Below are 9,593 nucleotides of genomic sequence, written 5' to 3'. Positions count from 1 at the left end.
CTCTCTCTCTCTCTCTCTCTCTCCCTCTCTCTCCCTCTCTCTCTCTCCTCTGCGTGGCGTTTGTTCGAAATTACAGTTTTTGCTTTGTGTTTTGCGCGCGCGCGCGAGATAACTCGGAGAATCGGCGCGCCACGGAGAGAGGCGGCTCGGATGAAACGCAATAAAGTGTATGACGGAATTTATTAAACGATAATCCGTGGATTTCTTACGTATGTTTGTTGCATCTTTTTTTTTTCTAGAACGTTTTTAACGGTTTTAACTTGGAGCGATGCTCAACAGCGTACATGACATTACGACGCAAGAAGCAACTCGTCCGAGTAATAGTTTTAAGTCTCGCGCGTTCTCAATCCCCGACGTTCCTAATCCGATTTCAAAATCGTGCGAATGCACAGCGTGTCCGTTTTCTTTCGCCCATCGCCAAATCGATCCTCTCCGTATATGATCCGTGAAACGGCCACCGGGAAGAGGACGCGCGTTAATGTATCGGATGCACACGTCGAGGCGAAATACACCTCGCCTCGTACATGTGCCATTATCGCGTACATCCTATACTCTCCGCGGCGGAGGGGACCAACACTTTAGAGCTGCACTTAATAACACGCGGCACGCGATTGCGCCGAGGTGTGCAACTTGTCACGGTCCATTGCACTCGTCCGAGCGAGCGAAGGACACCACCGCCACTTCTTGCTCCTCGCGCTCCTGCCGCAATTGTGGAGAAATTTCTTTTCCCGCGGGGGTATTAATTTTGTTTCTGTAAACTCGTCAAATTTTGAACTTCGTACGCGAGGGGAGGACAAACAGTTCGCGGGATGAAGGGAAAGAAGGGTGAAAAAACAAATGACGCTTTTTTTAATACATATATTTTTTATAATACACTTGTTTGGTTTTTCAATACAAAAAATAATCGAACGGAGCCAAATCCGGACCGCAAGGTTGAGAACTTGACGGCGCGAAACTCGATTTTCTCCGTGCTCGACGTTTCCTTCCCGATTGACTTGCTAATTAAGCAATATCTCGTAGATTAGTGACACGATTAAAACTTGGCGTTTAACATAATTACGAGTCGCACAATAGACTTAGTTGTGCAAACACACTTTCAGTCTCCTCTTTTCTCTCCGTTTCGCGAACTTTTTGACCGACTCGCAGTGTCAAACAAAAGCAAAGAGTTTTTCGATCACTGTGAAGAAAAAAACGAACGTGTTAATTATTGCACACAATAATTCGAATCAAATTCAATTTGAAAATTTTCTATTGGATGCGTCACATCAAATGTCAAATTTTTCTCAATTTTAAACATCATAGTTTCGCGCAGACGCGACGATCATTCGCGAATTATTATTTCGGCAAAGAATTGAGGATAAAGAACAATTTCTTTTTGTTCTTCATTTACACTTCTGTATCGATCCGAACGGTTTTTACGTTCGTTCTCGCGCATCTCGAGCTTGAATTTCGTGCCAGTTTCCTTGTGCCAAGCCGAGCGTAGAAACACCCAAGGCCCATATTCATTTTCACCTTTTCACCGTTCCACGGATCACTTTCTAAGCACAATGGTTTGTATGTGAATGAAGAAAATACACGCCCACGCGGACCTTTTTCTGCCAAATGACGATGGATCTCGCCCGCGAGATGTTGAGAAGCACACGTTGGAATTCTTTGAAGCATCTCCCGTCGAATCTCTCACTAAACGGATATTATATTCGATTCTTCGAGTAGAAAGTTGCACACGTGCACGTATATAATCACCTTTTAAACTTTCAAGCGCGTGCATGGAAAAAAAAAATTTATGCTGGTATAGCAAGAAGATTAGTTATTACACGGCCAGTATAAGAAAAATTTGCTAAGTCTATGAAATTCGTTGCTTCGCAACATTCTGTTGCAACGAAACAAACATTCGGTATTTAATAAATTTTTCTACTTGCTATTTCAACAAAAATTGTTTTCTCAATTGAACTTCGAGGATTTTGAAAATATTCAACAACTTTTCTCGATGTCAGAAAGAAACAATAAAACAATAAAACAAGTTTGAGAATGCGATTCTCACGCGCAGCTTCTATCGCCGGCGCGTAAGTTTGTTTCACGCATGTATTTACAACGGTAATTGCGGCGATTATATCAAGCCGTCAGGAGATTCTCTCGTCGTGTGTGTCGCGCCGCGAATCCGCAAAAACAAATCAACGCAATCGCTTCTTCTTTCATTTCTTGCAATCGTCGCGCGGCGATTTATTAACGCGATGTGAAAGAGAGAGAGAGAGAGGCACGTGTTGCACCTTTCTCGCGCCGTTGCTAATTGCATCAGGTGAATTCCCGGACCGCCCCCCCCCGCGAGGATTTCTTTATCCTTGTTCCCTTTCTCCGTCTCGCGTCTTTCTTATCTCGTGTGCCGAACGCACGCGATTTTACACGTTCGATCGCGACCCGTTTCTCCTAATCGGCTCTAACGGTATATGTTTTCCTCGAGGAGCGAGGAGCTGCCGCCGGTGCAATTTGCGAAATCAATTTTATCCGCGGTGGATGTCGTTTGCGGAAAAACGCGCGCTTATACTCTCTGCGTCGCTTGCTCGTTAATTTTCGAGAAAATTACTTTCTCACGGCTTTGTCCTCTTACGACGACGGTTTCGACGCTCGTCGTTTTCGCGAAACTTTCGTCCGTCGCCGCAATAATTTATTCGCGTGTTTTTTTTTTTTAGACTTTCATTTGCGTCGAGAGAAATGATGGTTCAATTTTATATATTTCGGAAAGAGAAAAGAAATCGCGCGAACGACGGAAGAAAACAAAGTGAATTCGTATCAAGTGCACGAATAAGACGCACGCAGGTGCAATAACGAGATATCGGTTTGTAAAGAAACTTTCGCGTTATCAACTCGACTCAGAAAACCGATAATTCGCGTTTTATTGTTTTTTGATTACACAGAGTGCGCGCGCGCGAATCTTATCCGGCGCGCGCGCTTGTTTTTCAGATCTTTTTGTTACTTAGTCATTCGATGCGTAATTAAGTGCATTACGCAGCGGCGAAGTTTCTTCCTCGCCGGGTTTTTCTCTCCGCGGCTCTGCTCTTCGACGCGCGCATATATAATACACGTCTATATCGCGCGCGAGGGACGTCCTCAATCAACAAGCAATCTGCGCGATTTCCGCTCGTCCGGATCGAAGCGTTTCGAGCGATTTTTCATCCGTTGTTAATTAATTTTGCAGCGCGCGCGCGTTTTGCTCAGGAAGTGTCGGGGGATTTGATAAGAATTTCTGTCTCTCCGTTTTTACTCGATTTCTCTTGTGCGCGCGCTGTCAGTCTCTCTCGCAATTTATATTTTGCATGAACTCACGAGAAATTTTCACGCACACACGCGGAACGTGCGATGCGGGCGTTCGAGTGGAAAAAAAAAAAAAAAAATCGACAATTATCCGTCGCAAGTGAGTGTGAAATTTTGCGACGCGACATCTCTCGCCGATCGATATCTCGTCGCTTTCGTAATTTCCTGCGCATCGTTTGGACTTGCCGCGCGCGCGGAAACGTTTCGTTTTCCGAACGCAAAAGGTCCGCAATTTTTTTGCTCGCATACTTAATTCCCGAGCTCATGCTCGCGCGGCTAAAAAGAGGCGACGTGTAGCGATTCGCGTCGCGCAACCGGACGTTGCGCCGCGATATCGCATCTCATTGTCTTCCTCGTTCGCGGCTTCAAGGCTGCCATTCATCGGCGCATCTCGTCCACGTCTTCCGCGCGCATCTTATTCGCGTTGTGTGTGCGCGCACACACGCATGTTCGAATGGAAAATCGATGAGCGCGCGAAACGGTCGTCTTCCCCTCTCCGTTTCTTTATGGGGGTTCCTTTGTTGTGCGATTCAATCATGATGGATACCCGTAACGTCCCCCCGTCGATGCAACTCGTCTGATAAATGGGAAGCGTTTTTTAATTGACGATCGTGTGCGCGCGCGCGCGCTCTCTCTCTCGCGCGTTGTCATATCCTGAGAAAATTTATGATCGACGTGCCCATCTCTCGAATGCCGGAATCGAAGAGAAAGAGAGAGACTGATTCTCTCCCGGCGCACAATCTCTCTCGTGCGCGAGAAATAACTGTAGTTTGCCGTTTTTTTTTTTTTTTTTTTTTTCAGAGCCGACATTCTCTAAATAAACAACCCATTGTGCCGATAACGTCGAACCGTTAAACCGCGCAGTTTTTGCAACGCTCATCGATAATCTCTCCGGACAATTAGAAATCCGACGTTACATTCTGGACCGCTGAGAAAAAAATAGCGATCGATACGAATAAAAATGAGAAAAAGAAATGACGAGAGCAAGTTGTAGCCGCGGTGAGACGGCAACAAGTGAGATATCAGATTAGATTTGCGAATTAATGACTGACGTTGCAGAAACATTGGTTATCGCGCGTCGGACCCGGTACATTAATAAACATACGATGTTATCTCGATCGAAGTGCGACTAAGTATCGCAACTCTGCGCCCGCGGTTGGCTCGCGGTGCGCTTGTTTCGCCGTTAATCGTCTCGTCTGTCGTGGATGTTTTTGCAGCTGCTTGATTTTATACCGCGAGAGGGAGGGTTTTTGACGGGTCTTCCCGAAGTCTCTCGACCTCGTCGGTCGTCGCCGAGATGAGTAAGGAGGCGGTAAAGAAATGCGAATATACACGCTTACGTACGGGAGAAGAAGCGAAACGGAAACGACGCCGCGGATTCTCACGGTGACCGGAAGTTCCTCGCCTCGTTCGGATCGATAGTCATCGACGAGATCGCGAAACCGTTAAGAGAAACGGGGCGTGGAGTATATACGTGCATCGTATCTGCGCGTGGAACATTCCACGGAGCGCGAGCTCTAATAAGAAAGCTTATTATTATCCGCGCGGACGTTGCAAAAAACGCGCACCGCGCAAGAATATCCTCCGCGCGCAAATCGTCGCGCGAGGAAGAAAATCGCGCGCAACGATAAAGACGATCCTTTTGCGTTTCTTTTGCGCATTTCTCCTGGCTCTTCTTCTGTCCGGATTTATTTTTCTTCTCGCAACAAACGACTGATCTTTGGAAAATTGTTTGCGTTCAGTTTCTTTCCTCTCAACTAGCACAACACAGGTGCGCGCTACGCGCACGCTATTATCGTTTTTATTTTACCGTGTTGTGTCAGTAAACACAACCTGTCACTGCGATGACAGCTAATATATACGTTTTACAAACCATATAATACACATTAGAGAGATGTTGAGAAATAACGCATGAAAATCAAAATTAACAAATAGTGAGAGGGAAGAGTGGAAAAACAACACGTGACTAAAGTTACGTAACTGTATTTTGGTCACGTGTCCTTAAAATCGTAACTAAAGGTCACGTGACAGGGAAAAAAGTAAAAAAAAGAGAATACTATATATATTTTATATAATATTCTATATCTGTATATAATATATATATATATCGTAATCACGTGACCAAGGTCAGTGATCTCACCGTAGTCACGTGACCATGGTCAGTAATCTTATCGTAGTATATATATGTATATAATATATATATTTAGTCACGTGACTGTAGTTACGTGGTGTTTTTTCTCTTCTTCCTGTCACGTTACTTTGAAAAACGCAAGAATACTTATGTTTTTTATTGTTTTGTTCTGAAACTGATTTAGACTAAAACGAAAGTGATAAGTTCAGTCGTTCTTGAGATATTGCTCCATGAACATCTTCTCACTTCTCAATCGCATGAATTTCGCGTATAAGAGGCACTACCGTGCGACTTGACGTGTACGACATGAATCGAGAAACACATCTTAGAAACGTCTAATCAGCGTCGAGATAAATGTGACAACAATCAATCGAGAATTTGATTGTGATTATTTACACACGCTTTTTCTGGTAGGATTATAGAAACCTTGCGCATTTGTTTCCTCTTTTCTTTGAAATACCTTCGATTCTTATTGCAATATTCTGCGTTTTTTTCGCAAATCTTCTGGATTTGCCGGGCGATTATTCGGGTCGCAAGTGAACGGCGCCGATTCTTCGCGGTCGTTGAAACAAAGTGGACGGCGCTTGGTCACGGCGCGGTGTGTAATGCGACGCGCCGAAAGCTTCTCTCTCTCTCTCTCTCTCTCGAGCACAGAATTCAATTAACTCTCCACTCGACTTTTGTGCGGCATAAAATATCTCTCTGGGGATTTGCGGATGTGTCGCGCAAAAAAATATCGCACTATGGGAGAAATCGCGTCGTAAATAAGCGACGAAGAGACGAGATTTGACAACGCGTCGATTGTTTTCGATCGATCTCGTGCATCGAAACGCGAAGAAAACCGGTGGAATATTAGTCCGGTTAAATCGAACTATCTCAAAGGTTGAAGTGGCTCACGAAGCGCGTCGAACTTTTGATGGATCTTCCGAACGCGGTCGGGAATATCGGGATTATCGTTTTCTCTGCGTGTGGCCAATGTAAGCGTAATGGCGCCTCGACGTCACGCATTAAATCGCCGATAATGGCGCCGCGACGTTTTCGCACTTGTGTTTGTTTCCGTAGCCTAAATATACCTAGACGTCGTCGTATCGACGCGCACGTCGCGGATACAATGACTTTCACTCGGGAAATCGAGGATATCGCGCTGAGGAGCAGCTGGTACAATTTTTTTTTTCTCTCTCAATGAGGTGATATTTGTTTTGCGAATAAAGACAACAAGAACTCCGATCTTCGATCGTGAAGTCAATTTCAATGAAAGAAACGGGAGTGTCACTCGAGATACGAGACGACCATTGGCACATGTGATGTTGGAAAGCGAGTGAAAAGCGTCGAGAGGTAAAAAAATATGAGAGCAATCGCGGCGCCACGGTGATGTGGCGCGTGAACGGAATTTTAAAAACAAATTGGAAAATTATACGGTAAAAAAGAAATTCTCAAACTTAAGTCGTAGAGAAGAAAAAACTGATGTACGTGTCACGCGCTGTCCGCGCAATTGACATTGGTCGATCTGTTTCCTCGTCGACCTCCATTGCGACACGCGTTAATAAACGTCTTCGATATCCAATCGTGGATGTTCATGCGGAACCGCGTATCTCGTCGGCGTTTCGCTTATTTGCTCGCGGGCGACACGACGCAAAGGAGGATTGGGACGTTCTCTCTCTCTATCTATCTCTTATTTTCTTTCTGGCGATCCGATCGCGGCGTCTGTCCGCGGCGCCATCAGCTTCGGGGATCGCGACGTAGTCGATCGGCTATTAATCGTCCGTTGCAAAATTGGATGATTCTTCTTCCGTCGATCGACATTGACGCAGAAATCGTTTCTCCGCGACGCAATTTACAAATGGATTCGATTGCCTAATGCTCATTCGCTCCACTGAAGCATCACGAAGGCCGCCTTTGGACCGATTCTTCCCGGTGGTCTCTACTATCTCAAAACGACGACGCTTATAGATCGCCGCCGTTCTTGATTCGAGTTTTTATTCGATATTTGTCGAAGGGCTCGAGTTTTATACGTTTGTGTGAAAAAAATTCCGAAAACTCGACAGAAAATATTTTTACAAATTTGAAGAAAAATACACGCGCGATTTTTGTTACTCGAGAGCTCGCTTGGGAATTTGTTGTTTCTCTCTTTGATCTCAGATTCTTTTCCGGGGGTTAATAATCCTTTGAGAGCTCCCGAAAACGCGTCCGCCGTTCTTCTTCTCGGGTGCGTAATCGCAGAAATAAAATATCGCGGATGCCCCCGTCTAATGTTAGCCCGCTGTATTTTAGTTCTTCGCGTCCGCTCTCGCATTCCTTTTTGCGATCGCGCGCTCATCCGCGCCGCAACCCCGCACATCCATCTGCGGCTCTGATGTACGCCCGCACGAAACGGAAACCGAGTGCGTATTGCACGTGCAAGTACGCGTGCAATCGCGTGTGTGTTTTCGTTCCGGAAGAAGTGAGCGAGAGAGAAGTTTGCGGTGTTCTTAACCTTGCGTCTCGCCTAGGAAACAACACACAGGTGTGTTGATGTGAATGTGCAATTTGTAGACGTTTTTCCTCCGCAAATTCCACATTGTCATCCACCGTGGATTTAATTAATTAATCGCTACTTAATTTTTTTTTTCTACTACTTGTTAATGTTTCAACTTCATCGAGGCGCTTCAGCGCTTCTGACACGGAGCTTCATCTCAGGAGAAAAAAACACAATACATTTAGACACTTAAAAAATTCATTAACGTTATCGTTTGAACCGCCGCGCCGCGGGCGATTAATCACGCGTCTAATGAATATTTATTCGTCATGCGTGCAGCGCGTCTGTTCCATCGTAATGGCGTTTCGGGATCTCTCGAGTTCCATTACGAGAGAACTATCGCGTAAGAAACTGCGAACGAACTTCCGGAATAATTGGCTTTAAGCCAATGATCCTCCGGGCCCCCAGGTTTGTAATCCGAAATAATGAAAACGGATTATAATTGAGAAACTGCTTGAAAATCTCTCTCGGTTTTCACCGCCCCGACGTTATTTCGTCGGTTCTGAGCACTTTTCTTAATTAATCGCGAGGCGAAAATAGATCAGACTTGCATGTTTTTTTTTTGTTTTTCAATCGCGAATTGTTTACGCGTGGAGAAGTCGATGTAAGTTTCTGCCGTACACGCCGTCGGAAGTGATCGCTCGTCGGGCTTCGGTGACTTCGTCTGATAATTCGTCGGGAAGCAAACGAGCTCCCCGGCGATGTGTGTTTACGAAAGCTTCCGCAGGAAACGCTGTGTTTCATAGAGAGAGAGAGAGAGAGAGAGAGGAGTTACGTGTGTACGTTAAGATCTCAACAAGTGCTTGTCCGGATTCGACTACAGACTCGGTTACACTGTTATTTATCGCGGCGGAAACAAGGTTGGCCACGCAAACGCGCGCGTGCAATTCGACATTCCACCGACGAAAATTATCCGCAGTTAAGTTTGTCGTGCAATTGGCGAGTAAACGAACCAATTTTCTGCCACGAAAAAGAGATTTTTGATGACGTGAAGAGACACTTCGTGTACAAAGTGTGTCAAAAGAGCGAGCACTTTGTCGATTTGCGAATTAATAAAGGTCGCGAACCAGAAGTACCTGGCATGATTAACGGGATTGGGTTCATCTTGTATGGAATTAGGTCGTTCCGTGAAAGATACACTTTGCGCTCCGCGCGGCGGAACGTTACGTGTGTCTCGGCGAACAAATCGGCGATGTAAAAACCTTCTTCGAGAGAGACAGAAAAAGAGATACGTCCCAAGGCTCTTCTTCACCCTCGGCGACACTTGACTTAGATATCGGAGCGAAAAACAGGTGCGGTACGGATTTTCTGGATTGTACAAGGCGTTTCAAAATATACCCAAGTTACAAATTTGTAATAAAAATAATTTTAAAAAATTAAATAAAATTTAACAATTAATAAAGAAACTTAAGGCTCTCTTGAAATAACAACTAAGAAATGAATAAGAATAAGATCATACGAGCCGCTTTGCAGGATGTTATGCTGAAATGTTCTATTATACAGGGTGTTTCAGAACTATGGGATCAAACTTCTAGGGGTTATTCAGTGCAACAGTAGAAAACATTTGAGTATAGGGACCCATGTCCGGAAAAGTGTCACTACCGCACTACGGCCCTAAGACGCGTTAAAATTTAGAAA

Source organism: Pseudomyrmex gracilis, unplaced genomic scaffold (assembly GCF_002006095.1).
Source record: "Pseudomyrmex gracilis isolate BER0280 unplaced genomic scaffold, ASM200609v1 scaffold_257, whole genome shotgun sequence".
Taxonomy (NCBI): domain Eukaryota; kingdom Metazoa; phylum Arthropoda; class Insecta; order Hymenoptera; family Formicidae; genus Pseudomyrmex; species Pseudomyrmex gracilis.
Note: the sequence above shows the minus strand (reverse complement) of the source record.